At 41.7% G+C, this 22,277-nt stretch overlaps 1 long non-coding RNA gene across 1 annotated transcript; it reads left to right on the forward strand.

Annotated features, from left to right (window-relative positions):
- The first annotated feature begins 13,627 nt into the window (after positions 1–13,627).
- LOC130681292 (uncharacterized) lies at positions 13,628–17,797 on the forward strand. Its single transcript, XR_008994332.1, has 2 exons — positions 13,628–15,496; positions 17,473–17,797. It is a non-coding gene; the product is annotated as an uncharacterized LOC130681292 (long non-coding RNA).
- Positions 17,798–22,277: the final 4,480 nt, after the last annotated feature.

Genomic DNA, 22,277 nt, shown 5'->3' on the forward strand with positions numbered 1-22,277 from the left:
CAGCGTTCCCAAGCTGAAACTGTGCTGTTTTCCATTCTTCCAGAATATTCTGACATCACTGTTATCTCTATTATCATGGAGTCTCACTGAGAAAATATGTGAAATGATTTACCTAAAAGGTGAAACAGAAGCAAGTCCTATAGTGTCTTGGGGCCTACTTGATAGGAACTTGATAAGATCTTTAATGGAATATGCTTACCATCACAGAAGTGTTATTTCCATTTGTCATGTTACATTCCATTTACTTAGTGATCCAACAAAACTTCATGGCTGTTATAAATTTTCTTCATTAAATGAATATTTTACTCAACATTTATTAAACTCTTAGCATGTGCTAGGAATACAAATATGTACAACCTCAGCTCTGGGCTGGAGCCGTCCTTGTGTGATGTAGGCAGGAGACAGGCATGTAAACTCCTCAGTTGTAAGTTGATATGACTAGTGCTGAGTGTGGGTTATGCCAAGGGCTGGGGGTGGGGAGAATTCCTGCCCAGGATGATAGGGACGGAGGGCCCAGTGGGGAAGTCTCTGCTAGGACTGAAAGTTAACAGAGGAAAGGTTCCTTTAAGTTCTTGTCCTTGCCTAAAAACCTGCTCCCCTAATAAGAACTCATACATTGTGAGATTTTGTCATGGGCCAGGTACAGAATGGACTGGTTTCCATGCTGCTCTCCTTTGTCCACATAACAAATTTGGGAGGAAGTTATTAGGACTCTGCTATTTTATAGGCAGAGTCAGTAATGTTCAGGAAAGCAGATTGAACTGCCCGAAGCCTCACACCTAGTAAGGGGGAGTGCTGAGACAGGAGCCCTGCCCTCACCTCTCTCAGGACTATCTCCCAGTTCTGCCTCCTGGGGTCCCTGCTTCCTACCACCTCCTCTTCTACCCCAGAGGTCCACTCCACCTTCTGCTTTTCCCAGTTCAAGCAACAGGAGCTGCCCACCCATTCACCGTGAGGCAGGCCCTCCCGTGGAGTGCAGGCTGGTCTGCGCTAGGTATGGAATCCGCTGGCTTCACCCATGGCCTGTGGCTCCTCTGGCCCTACCTGCCACACAGCTCTCATCACACCGATTCTAAGTGAAGATGAGGGTGGTGGGTCAGTGGTTGCAACATTTCTTGTGTCGTGTACAAAGCCGGACACGTTCAGTAAGTACATTATTAATATACAGACAAGTAGCTAAAAGAACACAAGTTCTGCTCATTGAAACTTCTAGTCCTACTTCAGACATCCTAAATATCTCCCTGTAGGTGACTCTTGATAGGTGAGCAATCTATAATCTCTTTATCACCACCCCACCGGACAGAGCATCTCAGAAGGTTATATGTTATTTAAAGTTTCATGGCTGCCCACCTTTTATGCATCCATGACAGTGCTACATGTATCTTGGGCAGCATTTTTACATAAATTTTTCTTTATTTTTGTTCTTTATCCCTTATGCTCTGTTATCTCCCTGGGTAGGATTTTTATTGAATTTAATAAAGTCAAATTATAGGGCGTGATAGCTGTTTTTATGGAATGGAAACCATTCCTCTTTATGTTCACTCTTGAAATAAAAATATAGTTCTATGTTTAATTTAAAAATGTCCAGTAGTCTTTCTGAATACAAGTGAGTAGGAAGAGACCCATGCTTGGATACCTCCAAGTACCATCTGGCATATGTGCAAGCATCTGACATATTTTGTGTTTTCACTTCTTTTTTTCTCTATGACCCTTCTGTCTGTGCAGTACACTGAAGTATACTGCAGTTGTGCCCACCTTCCTGCTCTGAGACTTCTGGAAGAAGGGGTAATAGTGTGAAGCTCTTACTGTTGCATTAGGCCAATACCTTGACAGAAAAATGATTCTATGGAGCAAGGAGGCTGGGGTCTGGCGCCAGTAGTTTGGGCTCTGGCCTCCATAGCAATGCTCTGGGACAACCTAATAATGGGGCCTCGCAGGAGTTTTATTTGTGGACTCCCCTCTGAGGACATTACACCACAGCTGGGTGAATGAATGACAATTCACTTATAGGAAACTTGTCTGGCTTAATGGGCTCCATTCCCAACCCTCCCACCCGCATCCTGCTGCCGTGCTTCTTACCCTCTGTGCCCCCTCATTTTGACCAGGTCTGAGCACCTCAGACCAAGCCACCACCCTTCTAGGTAAGCTCCTGGTTGTGGTTGTGATAACATCACAGGGTTTTAGAGTCATGAATGATTTGTAGAGCAAAGTCATTCTTCAAAGCTGTAATTAAGTTGCTATCTTGCCTAGCTTTTTCTGGTGTAGATGAAGATGGAAACACATATTAGGTTACTATGCACCAATGAGGAAATTTAAAGATGGCCTTTTTGTCATTTTGGTGTCTCTTCTCTTTTTCTTCAAATTACTCAGAGAAATTGCTTACAGTATTATGGAAAAAGAACCAGATCACAATGAAAAACCTGTGTTCTTCATGTACCTCTAAGCTGTGTAAATCTCACAACCTCCCCTCAGTCACTTAAACTCCCAGAGCCCCAGTGTCTACACCTGTTCAGACGGCGTGTGCCTTGCCTGCCTTGTGAAGTCCCAGTGGAAAAGGTTACTTTAACTATACAGTCTTATCCAAGTGTTCTTACTGAATGTCATGGTCTGTCCCTTCCCCGACCCTCTCCATTCCCAGGCCCGCTAAGTACTCACCAAGAGCCAGCCTGCCGTGTGCCAGGAATTCAACCGCCCACTGCTCCCAGGAAGCGGCTCCTGCCTTCTGCTCTTCCCAGTTCTTTTCTCCAGCAAATACTTACAGGTTCCTATGCGTACTTACAGTCTACCTGTGTCTAGAGCTTTGGTAGCCACGGGGGAGAGATGGTGACTGCACCATAGCCCTTGTCCAGCAGAGGAGACAGACAGTCCCTGTCATGATCATCAGGACTCAGCAGTAGAATGGGGCATGGGGGCTCAGGGCCACATGGGGGACAGACACTTCCTACAGACTGGTGAGACCAGCTTGGTCAATGGAGAGGCTGATCAGGGCAGATCTGTGAAGGACATGGTGCTCAAGCTGATTCCTAAAGATGGATAGAACATGCAATGGAAGAGGAGAAACACACCCAGGGAGAGGACAGTATGTTGAAAGATCGCCTGAGTATAGAAAGCACAGCAGGAAACAACTAAGCCTTGATAACACCAGCCCTTAATGGCCGTGGAAAAGGTATGAAGTTTGCAAGAGAAGCAGAGCAAAAGCATCTGTGGGGGTGGGTGGTGGATGGAAAAATATAAAAACAGCCAGGATTATGGTGCTAAGCCGAGGGAAGAGAGAGTTTGAAGAAGCTGTTTCTAACAGCATGGAGAAATCAACAAAACGAGGACTCACCTTAGTGGCTCTAAGTTATTCATACCTGACTGGGCTTGTTTAATCAGAATGCTTTCCTTTTAACTTTTAATAGAGATTAGAATTTAAAGATATGGATTTGATTGAAGATTAGGGCAGCATATTTTGGAATATGGTAGATGATGAGAAATGATATGCTTTTCAGGGTCTTAATGGGCTTGTAGGGAAAGCTTGGAGATGGACTAAGGAAACTGAGGTGTTGGAAAGACACAAAGTCAAATTTGCCAACCTTGAAATACAGTGTAGGGCTGTTCTCTCCCAGGGCCCTATAGGTCTGTGATAGAAAAAGATTAATTGTGGGCCTGATGCTACAAGTTAAAAATAAGTAAATTAGGTAGTTTAAAAAGTTTCTTAGTCATGAAATTTTATACTGTCTTTTAGAGCTTAAGGCTAAAAGAAATGAACTGCCTCCCAATTTCTAATTAAATTCTTCACTTGTTATTCACTTAAGCGCAGGCTATATTTTACATTGTTTCTAGACAGTGTGTTGCTGTGAGATTCATTATTGTGGTTAAGGCAGGTGTGAGCAGAGATATCTTCTGTGGTTATATGTGTACCAATTTTTATTGTATCCATATTATTTTTATTATATGACTAAGGAATTATTAAATTGCACACCTGGAATGGGTAGAATTTACAAATCTCTCTCCTCTCTCTCTCTCTCCCTCTGTGTGCATGTGTTTGTGTGTGTGTGAGAGAGAGAATGTGCACGTTGGGAGACTCACCTTAATGACTCACCCAAGACAGAACTGAACACCTGACCCAGGGAGAGCTGCATTACTCATTGGGGCTCATCACAGAAGGGAAAATAGGTACTTTGAAAGTTTTTTTCTTCCAGAAAAGAAATTGGAAATGAATGTGAAACTGAGTCTCCATTTCAGACACAGGAGAAGGTTCTGTTTTAGGAAATCACTATGTGTCCTTGAATGGAGCAAGAAATTCAAGTAGATGAGTTCTCTGGTGCCCGAAAGCAAGAAAGCACTCAAAATGGTGGGAGAGGAAGTGGAGCAAGGGGTGGGAGGTGTTCACGTTGATATTTTAAGCATAACAATAATAAAAGTGCAGAATGTGTAGTGCTACAATATCCTTTTTGTGCAAGAATTATTGATTTGCTTAAAACTTGGACACTGCTTTGATCTTTTTTGCTTTTTTCTTTCATCTTTTACTTTCTATTACATTTCATTTAGGAAATGCAAATTGAAGGAAAATATTTGGGTCTGTGAGTGGACCCAGGGTTCTAAGGGATGATCTTGTTGGGTCAGAGTGGAGTTACGGGTCTTGAGGTGAGCTGAAAAATCAGCAGAGAAAGTTGAGTTTGCTCAACCCATTTTAACTGTTGGGTTTCTCTCAAGAGCTTTTACTTTCTAAAGACATTTTCTTACTTGAGATACGGTATTTTTTGCTCTGTAATAGGGTTTACAAAACAAAGTAAAACTGAACCTTCTATATGTTTCAATAGTTCTTGCAGAGCATTTAGGGTGCATTTATTATCTTGAAGTAGGTCACTATGAAATTATGTAGCAAGACCCAGAAGACCAAAACTTTCCACAGATAAGCAGCTTTCCTCCTTTTTGGTATCACTTACAGAGTAGGGAAAGCAATTCTCACATCCAGGTTCCATCAGAGATCACCATGTGATCTGCCACCTTTTTATGCCTAGTGTAATTGTGGAAGCTGTAGGCAAGAAAGCAAATGGGTCTGTGTTCTGCTCAGTTTTTTTACCCACTTGTTACATGTCTGTACAAATCTGTTCTGGTTCTAAGGGATGATCTTATTGGGTTATTTTGCAAGAACAAGGACAGAAATCATCATAAGTAGAAATAATTCTTAAGCTTTTTCTAAATAAAAGAATGCTAAAAATAGTTTGTATAGGTAATAAAAGGTTTAAAATACTGAACATAAAACTTATTTATGGATAAGAGTAATTTAGTAAACATGGAGCAGCTTCTGGAACATTTTCTGTAACACGTTTTTGTAACTTAATGGGCAAAGGATCATTATGTGGGTTATAAAATTACTTTTAGGGCCTCTGGCTGTACTTTTTAAAAAATGCATGATCATGAGGCAAATTTTACTATGATGAAGGTATTTAAATGTGATCAGTTACTTTAAGGGCACAAAACCCAATGTACATTTCCCAGGTATTGAATAACTGTTTCCAGGTCTAATTTTCCTCATAAGAAGGTCCTGGAGAAACATGTTTCAAATATTTTACTCATTGGGGCTTTAAGGAGATGATTATTTGGGAAAACCAGAAAGGTATTTTCAAGGTAGAATTACATAAATTTCAAATATTTTCAAGGGATAGCCTAGCAACATTCTATGGTCCAGTGTAGTGTTGTAGACTTATATGAGCACCTATTAATTTTTACCTTCCTATCCCTTCTTTATACCCAATAGCAATTGCCTGGAACTGGAATCAGGTTAGATTCAGAGCTGGAGACAGTCATTGGCAGATTTCATCTCAGACCCTGAGGGTAGAAAAGGAGGGTTTAGTCAGCTCTCCTCCAGTGGATGTTGGATGCTGGCAAGCACGGGCTTTGCCAGCAGTTCACTAGGAGGCAAATGTCAACTGGAACCTATCTCCTCCCCTTCCACAGGATGGAAGTACTCCATTTTGTTCTTATTAATAATTAGCACAAAAGATATTTACTGAGTGTGCATAGCACTGTGTTGGTCATGAGGAAGTTGTAAAGAATTAACACATTCACAAGTTTCAAGAAATTTCCCCTTTCATTGGTTGGATGAAAGGCTAGGACAAGACCCATTAAATAAGTTGAATAAAACCAGAGCCCAATTTCCACCAGATGGTCAAGGTCAACATCAACAGTGATAAGTCATGTTGATGGCATCTGCCCTTGATATGTAGTGATGAGAATGGTAGTTTACCTCTGGGGTCTACATCCCGTAACCCCCACTACCCTGTCCAATCATGAAAGAAAAAATCAGATAAACCCAACTGAGGAACATTCCACAAAATGCCTGCCAAGATCATTGAAAACAAGGGAAGCATAGAAACTGTCAGACAAGAGGAGCCTAAGAAGACATGAGGACAAAATATAATCTGTTGCCTTGGATTGGATCCTGGGACAGAAAATGGACATTAGGTAAGAACTAAGAAATTCTGACTCAAGTATTGACTTAATAATAATGTATCAATAATTAGCTCATTAATTGTAACAAACAAGTCACACTAACTTAAGATCTCTATAGAGAACTCCCTGTGCTATTTTCAGGTGTCTGTAAATCTAAAACTATTCTAAAATAAAAATGTTATTTAAAAAACATAAAAGACAGATAAATTTTGGTAAGAGAGTACAAGGCTGCCTAAATGGTAACAGCAAATATTAACTAAGATGGTGCCCTGTACCTGGCATTTTTTATTTTACAAAATATAGTCTAATCCCCACTAGAATCTCATGAGGTAGATATTAGCATCCTCATTTCAGAGCTCAAGAAACCAAGGCCTAGAGCAATGCAGTAACCGACCAAGATCTCACAGACACTGCAGGCAGAAGTGGGCCGAGACCCACGCATGTGCTGACAGCCACGCCACCATTCTGCTTACAGAGTGTGATCGTTGGGTGCGCGTGGACAAGGAACAAGGGTGGTCAGAGGATGCAGCCACACTGTGGCCTTAGGGAATGTGTGAAGCCTGCACGGGGGAGGCAGGCTTGAGTTGAACTTTGTGATGTGGTTGTAGGGACACAGGAGTGACGTGCCCAGCAGGGACAGAGTAAACTGGTCTGCTATAGGAGAGACGACAGGGAGGCAGTGTGACCTGGTGGGTAAAATATCAGGTCTGGCACTTCCAGCCTTGACTGTGTCTCTATTACCAACCTGACACACAGTAAGAAACTACACAACTTGACAAAAAGACACGAGCTGCTGGACAGCAGGCAACACGGGACCATGACTCTTCAAAGGAGGAGAATGTGCAGGGACCCCTGTGTTCCCTCTGACTGTCTGCCTGGGGGTGTTTTCTGGGCTACAGCACAGGGCCATGAGCAGAACACAGCACCTGCTGCCCCAAGGAGGCAAGATGGGACTGATGAATGGCCCGAGAAGAGGGACAGGCTGCTGCTGAGGAGGGCCCAGAGGTCCCTACGGAGGTGACCCGGTGTCCTCACTGGGGTCAGTTGTGCTTTGCACCGGACGGTATTCCACGAGGCCTCCAAGCCTGAGCAGCTGCTGTGGGCTGGGGAACGGATGGGCTGCAGGGACTGGGAGATGCAAGGGTTGGGCCCAGCCAGAGGGGAGGGACCACACCGAGCTTTCCAGCAGTCAGATGAGGTCCCGGGAGCAAGGGCCACATCCTGAAGGTCCATAGGCAAGGAAAAAACTGAATCCTGAAACTTCAGAAAAGAAAAAAAGAGAGCCTGACAAAATCATGAAATAACCTGAAATTTAACTACTTGCCAGAATGAAGTTTTAATACCTGTTAATGGAAGAAAAGATAACCCAGAATCCCTGCAATGTGTCATCTACAAGGTCTAGCAAGAAGTAAAAAAAAAAAAAAAAAAAAAATATATATATATATATATATATATATATATATATATATATATATATATTTTAATTTTGGTATCATTAATCTACAATTACAGAAAGAACATTATGTTTACTAGGTTCCCCCCTTCACCAAGTCCCCCCCACATACCCCTTCACAGTCACTGTCCATCTGCGTAGTAAGATGCTGTAAAATCACTACTTGTCTTCTCTGTGTTGCGCAGCCCTCCCGGTGTCCCCCACGCACTATATATGCTAATAGTAATGCCCTCTTTCTTCTTCCCCCCTTATCCCTCCCTTCCCACCCATCCTCCCCAGTCCCTTTCCCTTTGGCAACTGTTAGTCCATTCTTGGGTTCTGTGATTCTGCTGCTGTTTTGTTCCTTCAGTTTTTTTCTTTGTTCTTATACTCCACATATGAGAGAAATCATTTGGTACCTGTCCTTCTCTGTTTAGCTTATTCCACTGAGCATAATACCCTCCAGCTCCATCCATGTTGTTGCAAATGGTAGGATTTGTTTTCTTCTTATGGCTGAATAATATTCCATTGTGTATATGTACCACATCTTCTTTATCAATTCTTCTACTGATGGACATTTAGGTTGCTTCCATATCTTGGCTATTGTAAACAGTGCAGCAATAAACATATAAGGGTGCATCTGTCTTTTTCAAACTGGGCTGCTGCATTCTTAGGGTAAATTCCTAGAAGTGGGATTCCTGGGTCAAATGGTATTTCTATTTAGAGCATTTTGAGGAACCTCCATACTGCTTTCCACAATGGTTGAACTAGTTTACATTCCCACCAGCAGTGTAGGAGGGTTCCCCTTTCCCCACAACCTCGCCAACATTTGTTGTTGTTTGTCTTTTCGATGATGGCGATCCTTACTGGTGTGAGGTGATGTCTCATTGTGGTTTTAATTTGCATTTCTCTGATGATTAGCGATGTGGAGCATCTTTTCATGTTCCTGTTGGCCATCTGGATTTCTTCCTTAGAGAACTGTCTATTCAGCTCCTCTGCCCATTTTTTAATTGGATTATTTGCTTTTTGTTTGTTGAGGCATGTGAGTTCTTTATATATTTTGGATGTCAAACCTTTATCGGATCTGTCATTAATGACTTTGTTCTCCCATACTGTAGGGTACCTTTTTGTTCTATTGCTGGTGTCCTTTGCTGTACAGATGCTTTTTAGCTTGATATAGTCCCACTTGTTCATTTTTGCCTATATATATATTTTTAAAAAGATAATACAACATGAAGAAGTTGAGTTATTCAGCAAATATAAATCTAGCTTAATATTCAAAAGTCCATTGACACAATTCAAGATATTAACAGAACAAAGGAGAAAACCATAAGATCATCTCAGCAGATGTAGAGAAAAAGCATTTGCCAGAATTAAACATTTGTTCATATTACACACTTTCAGCAAATGGAGGTTAAGCTGCCCCTACTGCTGCCATCATTTAATATATATATTGCATACTTTCTCCCCAAGATTAGGAAAAACCAAATGTGTCTACCGTTATAATTTCTAAGGCAGATAAGGCATATAAAAAAATGAAGTTTCAAAAGGAAAAAGCTAAAATGTCCTTTTTACAGAAAACAAAATTGTGCACATAAATCATCACAGAGTTAACAAAAAGCACCTGTGTTAATATGCTTATTTAGCAGACTCACAGGACACAGAGCCAATGCATAAAACTCATTAGCGTTTCTCCAGTCTAACAACAAACAATAGGAAAATTAAATGATAAAAGTAAATTTTGCAATAACATCAAATATACAGGAGTAATTTCAAGAAAAGATGTGGACAATCATGCCACTGAAAAATATAACGCATGGCTGGGAGAAACTAAACAAAGCCCAAGTAAGTGATGCCATCTGCCCTGTCTGCTTTCAAAGCCTCAGTATTGTTAAGATATCAAATCTCCCCAATTGATCTTTAGATTCAGTCTAAAACTTAATGAAATTTACATTAATTTTTAAGATACTGACAAGTATTCCCAAATTTTTATGGAAATCTGAAAGAATGGACAAAAATTGTGTTTCCTTAGTGGCAAGAGATGAAGGACCAGGAAGATGTAAGAGAAAGATTTCTGAAGCCCTGGAAACCTTTGCATCTGAGCTGGGTGGTAGTTAGATAGGGGTAGACATAATTAAAAAACATACAGTTGAAATTAATGTGCCTTCAACAATTTATATGTAACTCAAACAAAAAGATGGAAGAATTGAAGCCATAATCTAAAAACATTTACTACTGTTCCACAGTGAATATATTACATTACAAACCTGTGATATAAAGCTAAAGTAATACTTAGGAATATTTATAATCTTAGGTGATTATATTTAAACAAAGTAACTAATGAGCTCATATTTCTATTCCAGAAATCAGGACAAGAACAACCTAGGAAATCCAAAGAAACTGGGGAGGAATCATAAAAATACAGAAGTCATTGAAATAGTAATGGAAAGAATAATATAAAAGATTGACAACTGAAGATGTGTTGTTTTGATCAGGCTCATGACATAAACAAGCCATTGGCATGTATGATCAACACAGAAAAGGGAAGGTCCATATAAAAAATATTAGGATTGCTAAAGGCAAGAGGAAGGCAAACCCAGTTGAAACTGAAATTATGAGCAAATATAAATGAATCTTGAGCAAACTAATGTGATAACAAAAAACAAATGAGAACATTCCTAGAGCAAATAATAAACATATTTTATAATTAGTGAACTAGAAAGTGGTCTCTATCAGAAGTGCAGCAAACACGGCACTTTGTGGTGAAACTTAAGGAGCATCTCTGTGAAGGTCAAGAACAGGACAAGGCTGCCTACAGTTACAACTCACAGGTTACACTGAATCGAAGTCAATGCCAGAGTGTGTAAGACAAGAAACAGAAAAAAGAGTTGTAAGAAGTGGAAAAGAAGAAATATAACTGATGTTATTCCCTCAGTTCACTCAATTTGCTGAAGAACGTATCAGAATTGAAAAAACAATAAAATCCCCCAGTATCAGCAATTTCAGTCAAAAAGTTTGAAGAGCCAAGAGGAGAAAAATCACAATTATATGACAAAAATTTAAATGTACCCACATCTGTGGTACTCCTCAGTGTATGTAATATATGCAACACCTCTTGGGGAAGAAATTGTGAATCTTCAGTTAAGCATACAGAGGAAGGCCCCAAATACCTGCCAATGAATGGGAAGAGTTATCAACACATAAGTGATTTCCCTCAAGTCATTCAATAAATAAAATGCAATTCTATGAGAACAGAGATTTTTGTAGAACTTAGTAAGCTTACACTAAAATAAATACAGAAAAGCAAAAGGCCAACTAGTAACAAGAGACAATTCTGAAGAAGAAAAAGGGAATGTTGTCTTAGGAGATGTCCAGACTTATAAGAAAACTAGGTTATTTAAGACTATGAGGTACTGGCACAGAGACACAAGGGACAGAGCCAGAGCCGATACACACAAAAGCTGGTTGTGATGGGAATGGGATTATAGAGTCATAGGTAAAAAATGGATTATTAACAAGTGGTGCTGGGGGCTCTGGCTTTCTCTACAGAAAATAAAATCAGATTCTTATCTCACACCATCCACTAAAACACAGTTCATGTATAATCAAGACTTAAATCTGTAAAGCAAGATGCAAAACTCATTAACAGAAGCTTCAGTGACTCTTTTGATGATATCACATTGGGAAAAGTTTCTTAAACAAGAAACGAACAGCACAAACCATAAAGGAAGTGTTGGTAAATTGATTATATTCAAATTAAAATCTCTACACAAGATCTTCTGAAACAAAGCCAGAACACAAGCTACAAGTGGTCAAAGTTATTTGTAATAAGCAAAACTGACAAATATCCTGAATGTAAAAAGAATTCCCTCAAAGAGAAGAAAAAAACAGAACAATAGAAAAATGAACAGAGGTATAAAAAGAGAATTCAAAGAAGGTCCAAACAGCCAGTGAGTGTATAGAATGATGTTTAAGCAAAGGCACATGAAAGTGATTCAACACAGTCGCCAGCCAGCTAGCTGCTCAGTGTCTACTGTGGGCCCGCAGGGGAAGGGGGTGGGGAAACACTCAGATGTCCATCATAGTGTAAAGGGTGACAATTTTGAAATCACTTGGGCAGTTATTTATCTAGAAGGTCATCCACAATTTGGAACTTCTACTTCCAGGTGTGTGCCTTAAGAGAAACCCTTGCATCCACACACCAGGAAATTAATAAGAATGTGCATAACAATAATACCTTAATGGAGAGGACATACAGACCCTGGTTTTGAAATAACAGCAGTTAAAATGAATGAACTAGATCTACATGTATCAGCATGGATGAATATTTAGTGTTAGGTTTTTAAAAGCTAGCTATAAAATGTTATATGCCATGCAACCCAATTTATGTGATATTTAAATACACAGAAGAGTACATATTGTTTTAAAACTACACATATAGTCAAAGTTCAAACATATGTGGAATAGAACATATCAATTTGAGAAGTTGTCTCAGGGAGGAGAGGGGGTGGAGACAGAGGGCTCTTCTATATTTACCTGTATTTGCTATGCTTTATTTTTTTAAAATGTCTACAACCATTAATTAAAATGTTAGCTTCTGTTCAATATTGGGGGGAGGAGAATTTTGTGCATTATTCTGCTATTCCGTATTTGAAAGGTTTTACAATTCAAAATAAGGAAAGATGTAAAGCAGCACCAAGCACTTTTATTACTGTTAATAATTAAGGAAGTGAAAGAACTTCTAAAGCAAAATCATAGGGACTCTTATTATTCCCTGAAAACACACTTCTCTGCATTCAAGCAGTAAGTGGGGCATCATCAGGGCTACAAAATCAGGGCAGCACAGCCTTGTCCTTGGGGCCTGGCCAGAATCCAATTGGGACCCAGTCCCCTGGAGTGTGGGTCAGACCCCAGAGGGCTTTGTCCAGAGGGTGCAGAGAAGGTTCTATCAAGGAGGGTGGTGAGGAACCAAATCCGGCAGGATGAGTAAGCGCTGGCCTGATGGACCAGGTGGGGTGAGGAAGAGATGGATGTGCAGAGCCCCTTTTCAGGCAGCTGGACATCTGAGCCATTCTGTTAACACCAGTGGACCCTCTAGGTGTCAGGGCTTTGCTAGGTGGGTCAGAAACAGGACAGCTCTGACCTGGAGCTGCAAAAGCTTACCTTCCACACTCAAGATTTAGTGTGTGCATTGTTCTCTCTGAGCTGTAAGGCTGTCTTAGAAAAAAAGTATAAGAAATACAGGGCTCAACTCTGTACTCTGAGCTTCTGCATTAAGAGGATTGGCAGTGGAAAGTTTGTGACCTATCCCTGGGGCCTTTAGAGGGAATGGGAAGAGAAGCACAGGAGAGAGGATGTGAGGCAGGGAGCCAGGGAGAGCAGGCCCACTATAAGGCAGCTTTGTGCACAAATGAGAATTAGAAAAGTGCTCGTATGCCACAGCACACAGCTTGGCAAGCAGAGGTCAGGATGACTTTAGCTTGGTGCCTTTGCTCAGTGCAAAAACTATGCAACTGTGCATGATAGTGCTGAGCAAGAACTCCAAATCATTCCAAAACCTGCTCTAGCTGGTCTTTTCCACCTTAAATCCCCTGGCTCTTAATTTAAATTCCTTTCTGGTAAAGGGAACTGGGTGGGGGCTAAAATCCTGAACCTGAGTCATTCGGTCTCCACCCTGGGCTCAGTCACCTGATGTAAATAAAACTCTCCCTCTGCATTCTCCTGAGAAGACAGAATTCTGTCTTCCATCTTGATTCTGCTGGGCCTCGGTGAACTGGGCAGTGCTGTGCTCGGAGAACTGACTCCGTTCAAGGGACAGTGAAGTTACTGCTTGTTCTTTTTCTCAAGGGGCAAGGAGAGGACAAAGAGAAGGCATGGGTCTTAGGGGGTGAGCAGAAAAGAGTCCATTAGTGGAGATTGTGGGCAATGTGCCAGACAAGCCTGGCTCCAATTCTCACTCTTTATCCTATTAGCTGTGTGATCTCAGGCAAATTACTTAATCTCTCTGAGCCTCAGCTTTTTCACTGGTTGAGATGAGAAGGAAAGAGTAGGAAATAACATTTACTGAGCTATTTCAATGTGCCACTGTTTTCGGTGCTATTAACGCATGTAATCCTCCAGATACCCTCTGATGTCAGTCCTATTGTGTGCATGAGAAAACCCAGGGAAAGGACTTGGGTGCACACCAGGCAGTGTGTCAGGAACCCTTGAGAACACAGCAGTGTTCATGTGGCATAAAGCCTGCCTGTGGGCAGTGCCCCGTGCTGTGCAGACAGAAGGGACTGGGAGCTATTCACAAGCAGCAGCTCACTTTGGTTTGCTCTCACTCTGGTGTGGTCATGCTCACTGGTGTGCTCTCACTCACTGGTGTGCTCTCACTTACTGGCACACTCACTGCACACACACCGTGGTTTCCTCCCAGGCTTCCCCCCAGCACCAGGAGGTGAGGAAGACTGGCCAGGTACCTACTCCTGCTGTGGGCTCACTGAGGCCGGGCTGGTGGCTGGGCAGGGGCCCCACACGCTGACTCCACAAGCATCACTCTTGGCCACCACCAGCCCCAGAACCCCTGCAGCCCCCGTGCCCCACACCCATAGTCCCGCTGCGGTTTTCAGCCCTTCCTTTCCTCCATGCAACCTGAGTACACCAGGGGCCCTCAGTCATGTTTCACTCGAGAGCTATTCCCGAGAGGAGGAGTGGGGCAGGGAGGGGACGGAGTTGGAGAGGGAGCTCTGGCCCCACACGGCTCAGCACACCGGGCCTCAGGGGGTCTTCACAGCAGAGGCTGGGCTGGTCGGAAGACAGGGCCATGCGTCAGGTGTCACCCCAAACAGGCCCAACAGAAGCAAGATGGAAGACAAAATCCTGCGAACTGGAGCACTGGGTAGCTGAGGGATGTGGTGGTAATAAAAGCTAAGGTTCTCTTCAGGCTCTGCTGAGTTGGGGCATGAGTGGGAATTCAAAGCCGGAGGAGGAGCCTGGACTTAACCTTGGGCCCCACCACCCTCACGGGCACCAGGCTGAATTCATGACAGGGTAGGCACTGCCTGAACCCCGGAGCTGAACTCCTGGGTGGAGCGGCACTGCGTGTGCAGGGGCACAGCCTCAACTTGGGAAGGTCAGGCTATGGGTCAAAGGGGAAACAAAAGGCTTGGGGTCAGCAAGGATGGCTTCAGCGGCTTGACTCCCACCTCCACCCTGAACAGCAGACTTATGTTGGGCAAGGTATGTAAACCCTGTGAGCCCCAGTTTCTTCATATGTGAAATGGGGCTAGTACTTTCTCACAAGGTTGTTTTGAAGACTAATCAATGGTCAACAAGAAGTTCTCTGTCAATATTAGCTTTTCCCTCCCCCCTTACTGAGCCCATTCTAGACAGAACTCCAGAAAAGGGCCCGAGCCCGTAAACACACCCAGTTACTCCGCAGTGCAGGTGCCTCTGGTGAGGAAGGAAACAGCCAGTGCAGCTGCTCTCTCTCTCCTGTGACTCTAGCATATTTTTATTCTCTCCTCCCCCGCTGATTAAATGAATATTCTACCTTCCAAGGTACACAAATAAAGACTAAGAGGATCCCCAGCTAGAAAAGGATCTGAAGTTCCTGCTCTCGCTCATTCCCTTTGTGAGGTGAGCCTTGGGCTGGCCCTTCACTCCCTGGGCTGCCACTCCTTGCAGGTGAAGTGGCCCTCTGGTGCCTTTCATCTGGAACTTTCTATGACCCATTCTCACTCACTGTCCTGCCCAGGTGGCACTCTAAGCCCCTCAGCTCTGTAACTCACTCGAACCTGATGACATCTCATGCGGTAGGCTCCATTTTCCTCCTTTCGCAGACCAGGAAACTGAGGTGCAGAGCGTTGAGCAAGGCTCTCAGGGTCCTGGACCAAAGGGTGGGGATGGATCCCGGCTCGGAGTCTGCCCACATCCCGCTCCGTGCCTCCCCACATCACCACCTAACCCAACTCACAAGCAAGAAAATGTGTCAGAAAAGACTGGCTTTGCAGATCTCAGGCCGCGCCCTAAGCAAGGTGCTTTGACACAGCTTCTCTCCGAGGGAGACAGGTGACCCAGAGACTCTTCTGATAATCACTCCTTCCCTTGGGTTTCTCAATTTGGAACAGAAACTCCATCCTTTGGTTTTGGGACTATGACTGTAGCTAAGACCTTGCAGCACAAATTCAATGGGAGGAGGGTGATGTTGGGAATTGGGCTGGATGGACAGAGCCCAGGGGCAGGAGAGAGGGGCTGTCCACATCACAGTGCACAAAAAGACTAGTCAGGCAAGGCCATGTCTCAGAGCAGCCAGGTGGAGTGCAGCATGGCTGCTCAGGCCCCCAGGAAGCTGTCCTCTGGGAGAGCTGGTGTGGGCAGCAGTCAGCTCCAGGAGGGCCATGTGCCGGTCAGCAGCAGGGCTCTAGTGAGCGAGACCCAGGCATGGCGGCCTCCGTCTCATTTCCTCACCAGTGTGGTGCCTGGGACATACTGAGCACTGCTGTCTGCCAAGCATGTGAAAGACAGGATGTCTGGCAGGGCCTAACTGGGTTCCAAGGTCACTCTTTGGGTTCCAGGGAAGCACCCTGCTGTAAAAACAGAGGATGGAGAGATGCACTGATGCAGGGTCTGTGGACATTTGCAACAAATGGGCTGCTTGGGCAGCGAGAACATGGGAGGGATAAGCCTGGGCCCCTGATCCTGGATCTAAGGCAGGCAACTCAGCTCCCAGCTGCATTGTATATTGGCACTAAGGTTTCTGTCCACTCCTTCAAGACTGAACCAAAGACTAGAGCATAAGGGGTTTGCATCAATGAGGGGCAAGTAGCTAAATAGAGGTAACTGCAGAGGACAGAGTAGAAGAAACAACCAGGGGCTAAACCTGCCAAGCCTTCTTAAGTGAGCAAGTAGGTGGTAACAAGCTGATGGAATACACACAGTAATGATTCTTACCTACTAGCAGTAAACATGACAGACCCAAGGGAGTCTATATTTGTCTTTGGTGAAAGACCATTTTTCTATTGTACCAATCCTAAATAAGCCAGTTAACTGATTATTAGCAGGTGAGTAACTTCTATAATGTTAAAGTAGAGCTCCTAAATTTGAAATCAATTTAGTTGTCTTGACCCATATTTATAGAAAATTAAATAGACTAGATTAGGAAATGTCTATGCACTACACGTAGTAAGATTAAGTACTTTAAATGATACTTGTGTTCCAATTTATATAGACAGGCAACTGTGTGTGTCTACTGAGTTACACTCAAAATGTATTTGTGACTCTGAGTTTTAATCAAAAAAGGTTGGGAGCCATTCTGCCAATCATTTGTTTTGAGCACCTATGATGAACCAGGTTCTGAGCTGAGAGAGCCAGGGCTTTAAAGGCTCTGCTCTGCTCTCGGACCAGCTTGGTGGCAAAGGAGCTGACGTGTCCAGTGTCCTATCAGGGAAAGAGGAAAGCATCATAGAAGCATGAAGAGCAGAAGGATGGGCACTTCAAGATGGACAGGAGTGCTGGGACAGTCCTAGCAAAATGTTGGCATTGTATATTGAACATGTAATTTACATGTTTATCATCCTCCAAACATTCTGGTTACATTTGAACTTTCTTTTTAGGGTCCCAGATCTGATGCCATTCCTTTTGGCTTGACTTCCAGTATGACCTTGGGGGTCCAAGAGCTGCAGCTGTCTGGGAATTAAACTGTAAACTGGTGCCTGTGACATGACAAAGACATATTCTTTGGGTTACAATATTTTCCTTATAAAACAATGTCAACTATCTACTTGCACTTGAAGAAATTTAAACAAGTGTCTCCTACAAACGTAGTGCTCTCTTTTGCCATTTTATGTTTTGCAATGGTGTTGAGAATCTTTCTCTGACTGAAGTAATGTGGTAATGTCACAATATCTTTGCTTCCAAATAAATGTGACCAAAAAATGACTTTTGTTTCATTACTAATTTAACTCAGTCCCTGAGCCTGTCAGGCACAAGTCAGTAGTCTTCTGTATTGCATAGGTCTTGTTTTGCTTGTTATCCTAATTACACACCCAAAGAAATCCTCTGGGCATTTAAAACTAGCTGATCAATTGTGTTTTCTGGAAGTAGGTAGGAATGTGAAAATTGGGGCTGTCAATCAAATTAAGAAAGATTACCACGATGGTAATGGAGTCTATGAGGTGGTTCAAAAAGATATGTGTATGATACCAAAGGCATGAACTAAGGGTTATCAACCACAGAAAGTGAAAACTCACCCACTTACTCTCCAAGGGCAGATGGTCATTTCTAGCTGGTTAAATGTTGTCTTTGGTTTAGAGTATTCCTTAATGGATTGCTTCTTCAGAGAAAAGAAAGCAGCTCAAAGACTTGAAGGGAGGTTTGGTGTATTTAGAGATGAATTAGTCTGTAAGCTTGCAGAATATTTATACATTATTTAGCAATAATCATGTAGAGTCTGACTCTGAATTGTAACTATTTTATACAGGCTTACTTCCAATTGACTGTCACTTCGCTTTTGGTCAAAAGACTTTTTGGGGGGCTATAAACTTTCCCCCAATTTTTTATTGTGAAAACATTCTAACATGTAGAATGGGTGTTGAAAGAAAAGCACAGTGAAAAGCAATTGAAGTTCTGTCTAGATTCAACAGTTTTTACTATTGTGCTTACTATATCTACACACAGATATGTGAATATAAAACTGCATGTAAATATATAAATATGAAATATACAATATAATACTTATGATTTAAATAAATGTATTAGTATAATATAAAGAAATACTTAAATAAAAATATAAATATTATGACTATAAAATACTAAATTAAAAGTACATTTCACTAAATATTTGAAGATAAGTTTGGCCATCATGATATTTCACCCCTAAATACTTCAGAATTCTCAAAGTAAAAACAATACCCTGTGTAACTGTAATAACAGAATCACAACTAAGAAAATTAATGATTCCATATCTAGTATCCAGTTCATATTCAAATTCCTCCAATTGTTTCAAGAATCCTTTCACTGGTGCTTTTTTTATAAACAAGCGTTCAATCTAGGGTCATACATTGTTGTTATGTCTCTTTAGTCTTTTTTTAATCTAAAATAGCACTGTCCACATATGTAATTTTAAATATTCTGGTAGCCACATTAAAAAAATAAAATGAAAGAGTTGAAATTAATTTTAATAATTTATTTATTTAATCTACCTTATCCAAATCGTGATGATATCAACATGTAATAAGTATAAAAAGATGAACATAATAATGATAAATTATACATTTTTTTATGCTGCCTTAAAAATTTGGTCTGTATGTTATACTTGCTTTAGTTCTCAATTAGTACCAGCCACACCTATGTGCTTAATAGCCACATATGGCCATTGACGACTGATAAGGAAAATGTGTATCTTCCCACCATTGTGGGATCCCTGAATTTTAAATGATGTTGGTTTTATCCATTTCACTTCTGAAAACAAATTCAAGTTCCCCTTTGGTCAGAAAACTGAAAATCATACTTTAATTTCAGGATTTGAGAAAGCTTTATGCTGGCCCTTGGCTATAAATAATAGGATATTCCGTGAGTGCATGTTTTTCTATTTTAATATCAACAGACTCCTCACTAAACACTTACTGTTTCAGATTGCTGTATGACAGATCACAGCCAACAAATGGAAATAGTCTAGTCACTTTCCAAAATCTGGACCTTAAATAGGCACAAGACATAATAGCATCTTTATTAAGTAACTGAAAGTTTTTAAAGAAACACAAATTAGGAAACTGGAGGTCCCTTTTAAAACTCACTAAATAAACAGTTTTTTAAAAAATGGGAGCACTCTGACCTGGTAACATTATAATGAAACTGGCACATTTTATACATTGTTCTTAGCACCCATTCATTCATTCATTCATCACATAATTATTGAGAACATACTATAAGAAACTATTCAAGGCACTGGAGAAAGATCAGTGAATACACAAAAATCCCCACTCCCATTTAGTTTGCATTACAGTGGAGTCAGGTGATTCAGAACATAAACAATGAGAGTATTATGAATCTATATGATGAGGGATATGGAGAAAATTAAAGCAAGAAAGGAAACTAAGGCAGCCAGGATGTGGAATGGGGGAAGTTATAATTCTAAATAGGGCATTCAGGAAGAACTCATTGAGAAGGTGACATTTTAGTAAAAGTTTGAAGAAAGGGAAGGAAAGAGCCACATAGATATCTGTGGAAGTGTGTCCTAAGCAGAGGGGCCAGTGTGTGCAAAGGCCCTGAGTTGGAAATGTGCCTGCGTGAGGGAGAGCAGAAAGGAAAGCTGGGGTGGGTGGAGATGGTGAGGAAGGGGCACCCCCATGTGAGGATCAGGTAGACATGAGGAAGACACAGGGTACAGCTTGCTCGTAAGGCCTGGGATGAGACACAAATCCTCAGGAGTGAGTGTAGATGGAGAAGTGGAGTAATGGGAAGATAAAGACCCAGTAAAGAGACTGAGAAAGAATGGCCAAGGGTAGGAAGATGTTGGTATTCTGGAAGCCAAGTTAAAAAAAAGTATTTCAGAAAGGAGGGAATGGTCAACTGGGGTCTAATGCTACCAATAGCAACAGGAAGACTTCAGTTGACCATTGGGTGGTTATGGTGAGGACCTTGGAAAAGGTGGTTTTAGTGAAGGCAAAAGGTTGGTGGATGTGAGTTAAAGGGTAATAGGAGGGGCAAAGTTGAGACTGAGTTTAGAAAACTGCAGAAGTTTCACTTTAAAAGGGAAGAGTAAGGAGTTGTTAGGGAGTGAAGTGAGATTTAAAAAAAACATTTTAATGGAAGAAACATGTGCCTGTTGGCATATTGAAGAGAGTGACCCAGCAGTGAGAGGGAAACTGTTGATGGAGGGAGAAAAGGGAGACTTTCGAAATAATATTCTCAAGTAGGTGGGAAAGACAGGGTCAGCATACGTGGGCAGCTGGCCCTGGACAGAGAACAGACAGTGCGTATCCACTCTGCAGGACTGCACGGAGGGCAGAGCGCAGCAGGCTTGGCTGGTGGGAGCTTGTAAAACAGTTCCTTTGAGCTCTTCTATTTTCTCAGCAAAATGAGAAACAAAAGGGAGAGGAGGGCGCAGGTACAAAGCAGATAGTGAGTTGTGTTTTAGCAGAATCGTGGTTTTTCTGGGAGAGGATGATGAAGAGAGGTAAGGGAGAGGGCCCTGGGCTGTCATTCTCATAATGCTGGAGGCACTCACATGGGGAGAGAGGAGAAGAGGCATGGAGGGGACGAGGGGCAGAGAAAAGAGGGGTATCTTATTCGTGTAAAGCTGAAAAATAGTTGGAATAATGGTTCTGGAGGGAGTTAGGAGGACAGTCCTGGTTGAAAGGTGAGATGACTGAGTGTGAGATTAGGGAGGAGCAATAGTTATTGATATGACAAAGTCTACGAAACCCTTTGGAGATAAGGCCGAGGACAAGAGCATTAGATGGACAAGATGGACAAGTCCAAGGAGCTGAAGACAGGCATTAGGAGGACCTTCTATGAGCACACAGACATCACAAAGAATCAGGAGAGAAGTAGTGTTGAAGAAAGTGACAATGACTTACTTTTGCTTGTTGGTTTTTTTTTTTTTTTTTACAGAAAAGAAGGAGAAAGGAATAGAAATAGAAATGAGTGGCAAAGAGGACATACATTTACAGTCTCTATATGGTATGAGGGGTATAGGAGAGGGTAGTGAAGGGACAGGCTTCCATGAGGGCAAGGTAAAGAGTTCAGTGTAGCTTTGGAAGTCACTTTTGAAAAGCACGTTATATATAATTTCCTGTTTTTCTTTTATAATTCAATGGTTTTTAGTATATTACAGAGACATGCAACCATCACCCCAAAGAGAAGCCTCGTACTCTTCAGGACTCATGCCCTCTTACCAGCCCCCCAGCCCTAAGCAACTATTACTCTGCTGTCTATTGCTATGGATGCCTACTCTGGACATGTCACAGAAATGGAATCATACAATTTGTAGTCTTTTGTGACTGGCTTCTTTCTCTTAAGTAATATGTTTTTTTTTAACACAATTTCATAGTGTCTATTAAAGTTTTTTAATACCTTTTAATGCAGTATCTGTGAATTCCACTTAAACACTCACATAAGTGTGATTGCACATATGCCCATGTGGATGCACACATTTATTATAGCATTCTTTCTAGTGGCAAAGAATTACAACTACCCACCAAAAGGAGAATGGATAAATTATGGCCTAACTGTACAAAGACATCCTATGCCTCCATTAAGGAAAATAAAGGATTGATGTGTGAGTAGATCATGATCAACATTTCATATAAATTAATAATAATATTTTAACATATGAATAGAGAAGAAAAAGTAACTTACCACATAAGTACAAATTTTTTATAGTGATTAATTTTGGGAGCCAAGATAATAGGGTATT

Source organism: Manis pentadactyla, chromosome 16, assembly GCF_030020395.1.
Source record: "Manis pentadactyla isolate mManPen7 chromosome 16, mManPen7.hap1, whole genome shotgun sequence".
Lineage (NCBI taxonomy): Eukaryota > Metazoa > Chordata > Mammalia > Pholidota > Manidae > Manis > Manis pentadactyla.